The sequence below is a fragment of the Lissotriton helveticus genome, chromosome 4_1 (assembly GCF_964261635.1).
Source record: "Lissotriton helveticus chromosome 4_1, aLisHel1.1, whole genome shotgun sequence".
Taxonomy (NCBI): domain Eukaryota; kingdom Metazoa; phylum Chordata; class Amphibia; order Caudata; family Salamandridae; genus Lissotriton; species Lissotriton helveticus.
This window is the reverse complement of record NC_136063.1, coordinates 1,331,655,989-1,331,670,147: the sequence shown is the minus strand read 5'-3', so window position 1 is coordinate 1,331,670,147 and position 14,159 is coordinate 1,331,655,989.

Below are 14,159 nucleotides of genomic sequence, written 5' to 3'. Positions count from 1 at the left end.
ACCGACGCCTCCCCAACCCTGCGATAGGGCCTTAGCTTGTGGCACCCTTGATTATTGCGACAGTCAATTACACGCACCCCTTCTTATGACCCCTATACCCCCTCAGGGAGTTTACGACCCAACCAGCCCAGCAATATACACTAATGATAGTACAGGGTCGGGCGAATGGTCAAATCATAGTATGGAGGGGGCCTGTAGTAAGATCCCGTCCCCAAATGCCCCGGGGTGTTCGCACTGGGACCCTGTTTCCATGATCCCCCCAGGCCCGCAGTTACAGAATGGTGGGGGGTTTGAAGACACTAGAGAGGCCCCTGGAGCGTTAGAGGTTGCTACACACACAAGCCCTGTATTCACCCCCAACCCTCCAAAATATGACTCTATAAATCCAAAACCGGTACTAGATTTGTATGTAAAGGATATACAATTGGCTGTCAGAAAACTAAAGCGCCAAGCGGTCACCGCAACCTTAAAATGGGGGTTGGGGGGTAGCTGTGACAGATCCATGGCGGCGGCACAACAGAAGATATTGCAAAGGGTTGACCTCTGTAAAAGAGTGATCCTCCAAACATGTCAGGAAGCAGGATCAGACATAGGGGCTATACAGCCGTGACTAGGACGCCGCCAACTCCTAAAGAAACGACAGTCCCCCGGGGTTAGTAAAATACGCACCTCAAAATATACCCGTAAGGTCCAAACAGTTCTAACAAAATCCCTGCGTTTCTTACGCTTACGCGGTCATAAAAAGTGTATAGAACACCGCAAACAGAGGCACGCTGTTTCCAAAGCCAAGTCCGAATCATATACCGCGATACCAGACACACACCAGAACACTTGCGCGGGAGAGGACAGTCAGAGGGGTGGCCCCTTGAAGGGTTATGGTGTTAGAGCCCCAACACAACCCCAACCGGAACCCTTAGAGGAGTCGGTTTGTGGTTCTATAGCAGAGGCCTCAACAAACACTCCACACATAGGTACAGTACATACTGCTCAGATAGGCTGGGGTCTGGAACCTAAAAAAGCAGGGCCCCATAAAAAACAAAAGTCGGTCAATAGCGCTAAACAACGCCGGTTTTTAATCAGGGAGCTAAAGAAAGCCAGAATATGTGCTACAAGGCGCTTTAAAAGACAGCAAGATCCCCTACTAAACCAGAACCCTCAAAATGATACCGCAACAAGCTCCCCAGAAAGTCAAACCCCTCAAGATGAGGATTCAGAGGTTGTCTTTTTAGAGAGCGTTAGAAGCTACAGGCGTAATGTGGAGAGATTTAGGGCCACCGAGCACTATGAGGAGTTTAGGTTTCCTAACCTACACCGAATAACGTCCACCGATCACGGTGTTTTTGTTATACATCAGGCGGTGCAAGCGCTCATTGAAAGGTTGTTACGCGATGTGGGGCCCAATGATTTTTTCCAGCTACGTTTCCAGGGGCAGGGTTTTGATAGTTCGCTGTTCACCAGAAGGGCATCGCGAGATGTGTTTGACCCCGTAGACTTTTTAGAAAACCTGTCGCGGCTTTTACAGAGCAATGCTGAACTAGTCGCCTTTGGCACTTTCAGAGTCGTAGCCCTCATTGTACGGGGTCGTGAGGGGGGTGTTTCCCGCCCTTTAAAGAGCGTGCTATACAGCCAGATAATAGGGAAGAAGCAGCGCTGGCTGCTCGACTTTAACAATGCCACAGCCAACACATGTCTTGCGGCCAGCATCGCTGGGTTGTTGATGGGGCGCGACACCACCGACACGGTCATCATGGCTAGAGCGTCTGAAGCCCATAAGGTTCTTGAAATACCTCCAGACCAGCTGGTCGGTTTTGGTGACATCACCCTATTTGAAAACTATTTCTCGGTGACCGTGAAAGTTCTTTATCACAGCGGCTCTTGGAAGTATTTTACAACAGGGGCCCGTGTGGGGCACAAGACTGTATATGTACTTCACCATGATAACCACTTTTACGGTATCTTGAACCTTAAAGGTTTTCTGGGAGCCAGATACGTGTGTACACATTGCGACCACATATACAGCAATATGGAAAGTCATCAGTGTGAAATGCATTGTAAGCTGTGCCAGAGGGATGGCTGCGTTGAAGACGCAACCGCGAAGGTGAGGTGTCGCACCTGTAAGATGTTTTGTCTCTCTCAAGACTGTTTGAACATCCATAGGAAAGCTGCTAGATGCAGCCCTAAAATGGATTGTTTTGAGTGTGGCCGGTATGTGGCTGATGATCACAAATGCAGGGGTATGAAATGCCCCCGGTGTCGGATGTCTTTTGATGCTGGTACCAACCATCAGTGCTACATGGTTAAAGGCAGACCCCAGACCAAGACCGAAGCATACATTGTGTTTGATATAGAGTGCACGCAGGAGACGGGAGTACACCAGCCTAACTATATTTACGCTCACCATCTAACTTCCGACGCCTGCTGGGAGTTTGAAGGTAGAACGTGCGTTGGTGATTTCCTTAACACCTTCATTCAAACAGAATTCAAAGGGTACACCATGCTGGCCCACAACTCAAAAGCCTACGACTCGTTCTTTATTTTGCAAAATATGATTCGTGAAAAGGTACAAGTCGAACTCATCACTCAGGGTTCCAAGCTGATGCTGTTAACAGCCGGCCAGTTACAAATAAGGTTTATAGACACCTTGAATTTTTACCCATGAAACTGAGCAAGCTTCCAAAAGCCTTTGGATTCCCGGGGTGTAAAGGTTATTTTCCACACTTTTTTAATACCTGGGCTAACCAGGATTATGTGGGTCCCATGCCCCCTCCTGACAGTTACGGGGTAGAATACATGATGCCTGCCGAGAAAGAGAACTTTCAACAATGGTACTCTGAAAACAGGGATAAGGAGTTTCATTTTAAAACAGAGTTGAAAGCTTATTGCCAGGCGGATGTAATGATCCTGCGCCAGGCGTGCAACCTCTTCAGAGACCCTGTGGTGGAGATGACTAAGAAAGTCAAGCTGTTAAAACCCAAGAAGCCTCAAAGACCAATGACGGTCAGAGCTATGAAACCCAAGAAGCCTAAAACGGTAAAGAAAAGCAAGGCCTTGAAATCCGAGAAGGATCAGGCGCCAAAGGCGATCGAATACATCGACCTTTTTCAAAACATCACACTGGCCTCCATGTGTATGTCCATTTACAAACACATGTTTTTAAAACCAGAAAGTATCGCTCTAGTCCCTCCAGATCTCTATAACGGCAAACAGAAACGTTATTCAACCCCCTCTATCCGATGGCTCATGTACGTCTCTGAGAAAGAAGGCATACAGATTCACCACGCCTTACTGGGCGGTGAACACCGTGTGGGGCCCTACTACCTGGATGGGTACGCTAAAATTAAGGGAGTGCCGACGGCCTTCGAATACAACGGTTGTTTTTACCACGGTTGCCCTCAATGTTGCAAGCCTCACGAGTTTAAGAAATTGCTGGGTGCCAAATTTGAACACTTACACAGACGTACTCTGTTGAAGACCCAGTATGTTGAAAAATGTGGCTATGCTATGAGGGCTATTTGGGAGCACGAATGGTTAGAGATGCTAGCAACCGACACTGAGCTCTGTTCTTTCCTACAGACTCGTGCTTTACCCGAACCCCTGGAACCTCGTGACGCCTTATTCGGCGGTCGTACAAATGCCATACAATTGTACAGGGCAGCGGGTGATGGTGAGAAAATACACTACTATGATTTCACCAGTCTGTACCCGTTTGTGAACAAGATGAAGGTATACCCATCAGGATACCCAACCATCATCTACAGAGATTTTAAGCCCATATCCGAATACTTTGGGCTAGTCAAATGTGAAATCTATCCTCCAAGACAGCTTTACTTTCCTGTGTTACCATACAGAGTCGATGGTAAACTGATGTTCCCCCTCTGTCGAACATGTGCTGTGTTTAAAGAGGCTGGTTATTGTGGGCACACCGAAGAACAAAGGATGCTCACAGGGACCTGGTGCAGCATCGAGGTAGAAGCTGCCTTAGAGAAAGGTTACAGGCTCGGAAGGATCCACGAGGTGTGGCATTTTAAGAGGACCACTACTCAACTCTTTGCCCCGTACATTAATCTGTTTCTCAGAGACAAGCAGGAAGCATCGGGGTACCCCGAATGGTGTACTAGTCAGGATGCAAAGCAGAAGTACATCGATGACTACTACCTTCACGAGGGTATCCAGTTACGACCCCAATTGATAGAGGTCAACCCCGCCCGGCGACAGTTAGCCAAGCTCTGTCTCAACTCCTTATGGGGAAAATTCGCTCAGCGTACAAATCTGTCAAACACAACCTTAATAACAGATCCTGACGAACTGTTTAAGTACCTCTTTGCCCCTTGTTACGAGGTGTCCAGCTGCGAGTTTATCGACGATGATACCGCGGCACTATGCTGGAAATACACCAAAGCATACCCCACAACGTGTAACAACGTAAACATCTTCACAGCCCACGCCCATCTAGAGCTTTACAGGGTTATGGATAAACTCCAGGACCGCTGTTTGTATCACGATACCGACTCGGTGATTTTTGTGAGTAAGCCGGGGGATGAAGACCCTCCCCTTGGAGATTATCTTGGTAATTTGACCAGCGAGCTCGATAAGGATGAGCATATAATAGAATATTCTTCATCCGGGCCTAAAACATACTCCTACCGCACAAACAAGAACAACGTGTGCATGAAGGTCAAAGGCATAACCCTAAACATCAACAACACCCTATAAATCAATTTTGACAGTCTAAAGAATCTGGTGCACGAATACGCAGCAGCACCCGATTGTGAAAATGCTAAAACCATAGTTGTGAACCAGCCGTGCATAGTCAGATCCAAAAAGAAGTGGGAAATTACAACACAGCCCTTACATAAAACCTTACTTGTTGTTTTTGATAAAAGGGTCCTGACCCCCGGCTATAAAACGCTGCCATACGGCTATTTGACCCCATTAGAGAGACAAACCAGCCCCTAACATGGACACCAGATTACAACATCCATTCTCCTGCGTGTTAGCGGGGCCCTCAAACTGCGGTAAGAGCTACTTTATAAAAAAGCTCTTAGAAAACTCTGCATCTGTTCTATCCCAGACCCCTAATAACATTGTATGGCTTTATTCATGCTGGCAGCCGCTTTATACAGCCCTGGCCCGCACTTTCCCCCATATCAGATTTATAGAGGGTATACCGGATAATCTCAACGATGATGAGTTACTGCCACCGACCAAGGTTAACATGATAAGTGTCGATGACCTTATGCGTGAAGGGGGCGATCATCCGGAGTTAGAGAGATCTTTTACTCAATATTCACATCATCGCAATCTAAGTATCTGTTATATTGTGCAGAACTCGTTTTACAAGGGTAAGAACAGCAGATCTATAGCTCTCAACGCTTCGTATCTTGTTTTATTTAAAACCCCCCGTGACAAACAACAAATAGCCGTGATAGCTAAACAAATGTACCCCGGAAACACCCACTTCTTCATGGACGCCTTTAACGACGCGACAGCAAAACCCCACGGTTACCTATTGGTCGACTTAAAAAATGAAACTCTAGAAGACTATAGATTGAGGGCTGATATTTTTCCCCCCGAGCTACCCGTCGTTTACACACCGAGGGTCAAGAACAGGTCCTGTAAAAAGTAGGTTTGATGACTTTTAGAGACATTTACAACCAGGACCCTATAATACAAGGTGTTGACCATGTCGGCCCGCCTACAACGCAATTTAGCTCTCCTGAAAATTACAGCCAGTCCCCAACACAGAAAGGCCATCCTGTGCGCTGCTTCTGATGACTTAGTGTCTGCCATTGCAGAAATAGCCCTAAACACCCTAAAAGGCAACGTACCTATCTCAAGGAGTCAATTGCAGGTTCTGAAGAAGAAGAGGGGTCTTATCAAGAAGCTCAGTAATAAAAGGGCCTCACTCATTACCAAGAAGAAGCTGGTGAAACAGTCTGGGGGGTTTATAGGCGCTTTGCTGAGTATAGCTATACCGGTAATCACAAGCCTCCTCCCGACACGCTGATGGAGCACGCCGCAAAAATGTATTTGGTTCCTAAAAAGCAAATGGACCAGCTGGGCTCTTCAGCGGACAACGCCTGGGATATACGCAGAAAAGCCTCCTTCCGACACGCTGATGGAGCACGCAGCAAAAATGTATTTGGTTCCTAAAAAGCAAATGGACCAGCTGGGCTCTTCAGCGGACAACGCCTGGGATATACGCAGAAATGAGACTCTACGAGTGGATGCTGAAATTAAAGACATTTTGAACCGTACTGATCTAAACCCCTACGACAAAGCTAACCTTTACACCAGCACCCTTAAAAACTGTTTAAGTTACTACAGCCAGTGGAATACCGAAAAGAACAAGCTGACTCTATATTCCCCGGACTCTGAACAAGCAGTAGCCCCTACGAATGCCCCTCAACCCCTACAAGCGCTGCCGGACCTGGCGCCACCCCCTGATACCTTTGTTGGGGACCTGCTAAAAAATATAAGTCAAAGGCATAGAGGGTCCGCGCAAATGTTGATGAGTAAACTATCAGCTTCTAAAGACCTAACATCCTGGAATGATCGAGGAGAATTTCTCTACAAAGGACAACCGGTGGCAGGGTCACACATGTATGATCTAGTCAAAGGGCTCACACACCCCAAAATCCTAACGCTTCAAAATGCACCTCGCGGCTGGGAGCAGTTTTTGCGAGCCGCTGCTGAACTCAACATCCCCTCACTCTTGTGGGTAACAACGAGCACCGGCGTCTGCTTGAACAATTAAAGACACCCCTCCCTCCATCGCCTGAAGGCTCGGACGCACCGCTGCTATCCGCCTCATGGAGTACCCCCATGGTGCCGTCTGTACGGCAAAAAAGACATTTGTCCAAAACCCCTACTTGGATTCAGACTTAATGTTTTTTAAATATAAGTGTACAGTTTATGTGTATAAGCGTGTCTGATTTCTCTTCATATGTTTATTCGCCAGAGTTTGTCATTGTAATGTTCAACCTACAGTCCTGTTTGTAATAAACACTTTTATGACTTTTCATACCGTCTCAAGCGTATTTTTTAAAACAAAAATTAATTATGGGGCCTGTATAAGCAAGAAAAATACAGAGACTGAATGCCTGATTTTTAAAAATATTGTTTTTATTTTTAGACGTTCATCATTAAAAAACATAAGTTATAAGCTCTTACAATTTTGACAAGCAACATATTCGGTTTTCACAGGTCTGACCGATACCCTTGTGTTTTCTTTTACATATTTCACAACTATACTGTCATTGTTAACAAGGTCCCGCGAATATAAATTTAAGAAATTTCTAAAAGAAACACCCTCTGACATTTTACTGATAAAATAAATACAGTATTCCCCGCATGTCATGGCTGTAGTATCCTGTACCCGCACCTTATTATACACCACACGTTCTGCAACTTTTTTTACAAACTTGAATATGGGTGTGTATATAGACGGTGTTCTGGGAGCTCTGCTGTACTGTCAAACACTATAACCTGCTCATTCTCTATAAACACGGCCGCCCAGTGTGTTCCACCCTTGTAATGCGGATCGGTGTTAAATACCAAGGTGCGGGGTCTTTCTACCCCTATTTCAGCAGGTAACCCTTCGCTGGGGAAAACACCTAAAAAGTATTTCCTAGCGTACTTATGCCTGCTTAAGACGTCCTGGATCTGCACAGTGTCCATTTCACAAATGTTTTAAAGATAGTCAAACAAAATCTGTCGGGCGTGGTTGATCTGAATGATGCTGTCGAATACCGAGAATACGACCATGTTCACATTCGTAGGTAGAGGATTACTGAATCGTATTTCAGCTTTTAGATTTCCGTTTTTGACCAGGTTGTAGTGATCGCCGTCTTCCAGGTCGGGGGTCAGGTCGAATGCGCACAGCGTGTATCCAGCCCCATAGCCTTCGTGTGACACAGCTACGCCCAGTCCCTCTGGTGCTTCCCTGTTATCGAAACCAACCCCTGATATTCCCTGACGTAGTTGGAGGTTACAAAACTGGGAGTGTAGGGTTTTGCGGGAATCACATTGCCCTCGTGGACCAACGCGGCGTAGTTGATGCCGTAGTGTTTAAAATTGAAGGGGTTTGAGGCATAGGTACCGCTAAAGGCTGTATTGTCCACAAAACCGATTGTGATAAGTTTGGGTAGTTGCCCAAGAAATAGGTTCTGCTGCTGTGTTTAGCGGGTGCCTGCTGCGATACTGAATACCTTCAGAGCTACTCTTTCCACAGCGTACTTGGCGTTTGATATTTGTAAAGCCTCGGCGTGCACTAGCCTGACGCTCGGAGATACTTTCACTCTCTTTACAAACAGACTTGCTGCCAGTATGTCCAGTTTGTACTGTTCCGCATCCCCGTTCATGAGGCAGAATGAGTCCTTGTTACGGGTGAGCTTGATCTTAAGATCGATTCCGTTGATGAGCAGTTTATCTTGGAAGAATAGGTCTGAATGTATGCGTCCCAGAAGGTCAAAGTTGCGACTGCCTGCTGCCAGCCCCGCCCTTTTTACAAAACCCTTATTGGCGCCGTCCAGAGCCGTGACTTCAAACTGGGCGTGTGAATCCCTGTAGAAGAGACCCGTTGAAAGCTGTGTGTCAAGGGCTTCGCTGCTGTAGTTTAGAATACTCTCGAGGTAGGCTCTGTAGGCGTACATGTTGTCGTTCTGCGTGATGAGCCGATCACCCAGGGTGATGTCCACCTGATTAAACATTGTAGCTATGGGGTAAGCGATCGTCGCCACTTTAGCGGCTGCTGCGATGTCGGACCCATCCGCTTTCGTGATTTTACACACAAGATGCAGCAGTGTGTTGTTGAGATCCAAATACATGTCCGTGGACCCCGACACATAAAACTCTATAGGGGCCAGAGGCGTCAATGCGGCTAAAGGCGATACCTCCATGAGGAAGCTGTTTTCGATGCTTGTCTGCGTTGGTTTTAGAGTGAACAGGTCTAACTCGGATTTGGCGCACTCGCCAGATGCGCAATGTACAAAGGCCATGGTTTAGTTTACGAAGCTTTTTAAAAAATATTCACTTTAGAGGCGGCTCTCTTCTTCTTCACAGCTCTCTTCCGTCTTGGAGCTCTTCTTTTCTGACGGCGTTTTGAAGAGCTCCTTCTTTTTTTATAGGGGGCCGGTGGGCCCCTGCGGCTCGAAGCACGACGCTTCCTTTTAACACGCGTACGCGGGGCGTACACCAGCCCCGATCCTTCTTGCGGCTGCTTGTTAATGCGCTCTGCAACTTCCGATGTAACAGAACCGACCACATCCCCGGCAATGCTAGTAGCTGCCATCTTAATATGCGGTTTTGCAATTTCATAGCCTCTTCTCAGGAATGGCATCGCTCTTCTAAACAGACTCCTGAAGAATCCCCCTAAATCAGCCCCGTACATAACCGGTGATCCTTGAAAGTACGGCGGCCCTCCATAGCCGGCTTGGTTTCTGTAATAGTCCCGGTACATAGAAGGGTCACCGTATGTTTTCACGACCACCATGATGCCTGCTTAATAGCCGCTGTCGCGTCTCGGTCTTAAATGAAGCTTGACAATAACTTTCCCGTATTTAAACCCAACCGGCTCAGACTGATCATCGTAGATCATAATTGAAATAGTGTCAAAATGATTTTTAGAAACTGCGACGTAGTCGGGTTTATGAAACTGGATATTGACCATCCCATTATTTTCACCTTGTACCTGGACCCATCTTAACAGCGGCGAGTAGCTATCGCCGATCCTCTGGGCCTCTACTATATCGCTATATACATAGAGCGTATAGAACCCGCCGTTAATATCGGGACAAGATTGATCCTGTTCCGCCAGGCCCTTCGAAGCCGCATTCATCACTGTGCCTAAAATCCTTTTTAATTTACCGGTGCAGTTAAACGACGTGCCTCGAGTCGGGGCTTTAAGAAACACCTTCCTTCTGACATGATCGAGCGTCAGCTGAATATTCACATATCCTTCGAGGGCGGCTATGGATTTCTTTATGGCGTCGACAACACTTGCAACTAATGGGTAGTAGCCAAACGGGATGCCGGAGTGCATGTTCACATTGTCCTCAGGCTTTATGAAAAACTTTGCTTCGCTCGATGTCAAGGTATTCCAGGTTCTAGGGTATTGTATTTCTGTTAGGGCCACCTCCCAATCCCCTTTCAGGTCCACCGGCTTTGCCAATTTCACGATGTAGTTAGAAATCTGGTTGTCGGGGAACATGACCTTTGAAGAGTTGGATGGCAAGGTGATATAAAAGGGCTTCGTCTCCATCTTCTCAGCTGCTTGTAACAGGGCCTTAGGTCACACGCCCTTCAGAGAGCTGGCCAACACCCAACTGTTAAATTTCTCAGGCCAGCCCCTCCATTTGACATATGCCTGACTGTTAACCCCTCGACCCCGCCTTTTCAGGACCTTTTCAACCCTATACACACGGTTCGGCTCATCAGGGACCGATTGTAGCTCCTCCTTGTAGAAGATACCCGATACCTCTTCCCCAGCGTAGTCCTTTAACCTGTAAATATACAGGCCTTCTTTGAGCTCCACACTTTCCACTATAAATATCTCGTCGCTAAATGTCTGCTGGTAGCCCTTCGTGAAGACGCCTTTCAATTTTGAAATCCTGACGTGCTGTCCTTTTTTTAAAATAGGCTTCTTGACCTTTGTAGCACAATTGCGCCCGTACACCGTTCTCCATACAGTTAAAACATTACTAGGAGTCACCTCTGCTGGGGCTGTTTTGATGGTCCGGTGATAACTGGCATTATATACATCTAAAAAAGCCTTAAGAGCATCTGTAGGTGTTGTTGGCCGTAAAGTACCTCCACATCTTAGACTTTAAAGTTCTGTTAAACCGTTCTACAACAGCAGCTTTTACCTCCGTGTGTGTCACAAAATGTTGAACACCATGATGGTTTAATAATTTCTGAAATGTGTTGTTTAAGAATTCTTTGCCGGCGTCTGTTTGTAGTTTTTGAGGAATTCGGCCCCTAGCGAAGATTTTTTTAAAAGCGGCCGTGACACTCGTACCACTTTTATCGTGTTACGCTTCTGCGTAGGCGTACTTGGACAATACGTCTGTGACTGTTAATATATACTGGGCGCCGTTGTTATGTTTTGCTATATCTTGAAGGCTTATGATATCAGCCTGCCACTGATAATCTAATTGTGCATTAACGATTGTTGGACGTCTCTTAAAACGTCTTCTGGCTGGTTTATGGAGGGAGTACGCCTTTTCTCCTGAAAGCCACGTCTTGACCTGGGCTCTTGTTACATGCTTGTTTTCAGCTACAGCCCTTTTATACAGAGCTTCGGCGCTTCCCAAGCCACCCACCCCGCCAGTATCGTAATAAAGTTTTCTTAACCGCTCCCCCGGCATGATATCAACAGCTACACCACAGCCAATGAATGACACTTGTTCTGCGTAAGGACATTTTATTAAAAAATAGTGAATCTTAACAAATCATAAACAGAAGGTATTTTACATTTTCACAGTAAACGGTGTAAGAACTGCTTAAACCATAGTCACCTCGCTGTGTAACATTCTACTACTTCATTCTAAAAAACACTCTATCAGGGTCCGTTAGGTGTGACATTATTTATTTAAAATAGTCTTCGAGGAGCCAGCGGTCTTATTCTTATATTTTTTTTATACAGCTTACACGCCCGTCTTTCTATGAGTCTTTCTATCATCTTTCTATCCTTAACCGTACACACAGCCCGCATACACAGCAGTTTTAAATCGGGATGGGGGTCGTGTTGGGCTTCCTCGAGTATCGCCGTGATGATCTTAATCATAGAAGGGTGAACATATTTCTTTTCATCTGACAACCCGTAAACTACCCTTAGCAGTTTATACATCTGGTGAGGGTCTAACGCACTACATATATAACGGGTTACCCTGTCTCTGTATGCATGGAGCAGACAATCGTGCGCGTCCTGCTGTGGATCATCCGCCTTATGTCCGTAACAAAGATCGTAATAGTCATGTTTGACACACGTTTGCACCACTGCCACTACAAAACCTTTAACAGCCTTCAAATCGTCGTAAGTTATTGCAATAACTTCTTTTACAACAACGTCTCTCTTAGAGACAACGATCCGCTTCTCAGGAACATCAGCACTTTGACTTATGGAACTTTCAGCCTGGTTTGCACAACATAGACAGTAAAAATTCACGCTGTCCGTTTTTGTAGGAGACTCCCCGACCTTAGTTCTTTTTGGGGTTACGCCCTAGGGGGTTAAAGAAGAAAGATTGACGGATCATTAGTTTAGCTGGAGAAATAAAATACAACACTACGTACCAGACGATGCATAACAGTTTTCTTACTAACCTCCGCATTTTCACAGCTCTCTGCGCTCGCCCTGAAATCTTGAGAGTCGCTAATGTCCTGCGAAGCCCCATCATCTTCGACGCTTCGCAGGACATTAGCGACTCTCAAGATTTCAGAGCTCTCTACGGCCGCTCTGAAATCTTGAGAGTCGCTAATGTCCTGCGAACGCCCATCATCTTCGACGCTTGTGCCGGGTTGTTGCAGAACGACCTTCTCAACAGCCGTCTGCTCACGAAGATCCATTTTTTCATAGACTGGTGTTTTAGGATGTTCTACCGCTTTTTTTACAGCGGTTATGCCGTAGGCGCATCCCTCGGCGGCCACTCTGAAATCCTGAGAGTCGCTAATGTCCTCCGAAAACCCAGCATCTTCGACTGGTGTACCCGACGGCTGCACGACGTCCTTCTCGGGATTCGCATCCTCCTGAAAACCAAGGTCTTCATAGATGGGGGTGACAGGCTGAACTACCGGATCTCCCAAGCTGTCCAACTCCACAAATTCGAAGCCCTCAGACGCGCTGTCATTACAAGAGTCTTCACTCCCACTGCTATCGCCCTTAATAGGGGATATACAACAGTCGCAAGCCTTGGGCCGAGGGGTTTCCATACCCGGACGCAGGTCAGCGTCAAAACCAGTAACGTCGCAGCCTTGATCCCCAGATGATTCTTGTTGAGCATTCTCATCCACCACCCGGGGTGGCAAGCAGCTGTAATATCTATTGATAGTGGTCTGGGACCCACCCCACATAGGGCCTTTCACGACGGGGTTGTATCGCTTCATTCCTTTTTCTTTTTTCTTGCTGTGGGAACTGCGGCGTATTCAGGATTCTGGTTGCTGTACGATTCTCCTAAGGAGGCCTTATATGTATCCTAAACAGCCCCCAAAAAAGGGCGTACCCTCTACTCCACAACTATGTCATACACGCGGCATAGGGCTATGGTTCCCCGAGGACTCCAAAAGAAGCCCCGGCCCCTGCACGCCCCCTTGAGGACCCCGTGCTGCACCCTTTGTATTTCCAGGGACTTGAGGCCTGTCACATTTAAGGACACGTAGCTGGCATCTTTTTTTTCCGGACATGCATGCCAACTTTTCCGGACAAACCACGCAGCTTTTTCCTGCCACTCTGAGGGGCGGGGGTCCCTGGGGGGTAGCTGTCACTTTTCCGGTCATGAATGGGGATTAAGGGTATCAGCTTTTACTACTGCCATAGTTTTTGTTTACAAATGCAAGTCTCTGTTTTGAAATGTGATTCTGTCTACCGCCAACAATAGCTACTATAATGCCAACAACCAATTCCTTTCTTTGTATATGAGTCTCTGTAGAGCTAGAGAAATAGATTTTAATGCCACCAACTAAGGCCTTTCTTTTTAAATGTGAGTCTCAGTAGAGCTAGTGATAGCGATTATGTGGGTGTCGCACCACACTATGCATTTATATCAAACCTTAACGTCTCTTTGATGTTCTTTGTCCGTTCTCCTGCAGGAAGCGAGAGACCGTGAAGGACGGAGTCCGAATATGTGGGTCATTAGCAGGAGAAGCTGCTGTCGAGGAGATCATTGTGGGAGCCAGAAGCAGCAGGAACCAGAAGCAGGTAAGTGGGGGGGAGTCAACAAGGTCAAGCACTGTCTCATTTGTGTAAGCGGCTTTTATAACCGCTTCCTCACATGGCTGCCTGAAGTATGCGCAGTCACTTAAGCATGTGCTCGAGCGGTTGGGTATGGCTGGTGTGACATGTGTGTAAGCACTCATGTGAGCCACATTGAAACCGACTCGTTGTTTCTAAAGCCTGCAGAGTTCTGTATTGCAGCTCTACCACTGTCGCCACTGATTTATACCTA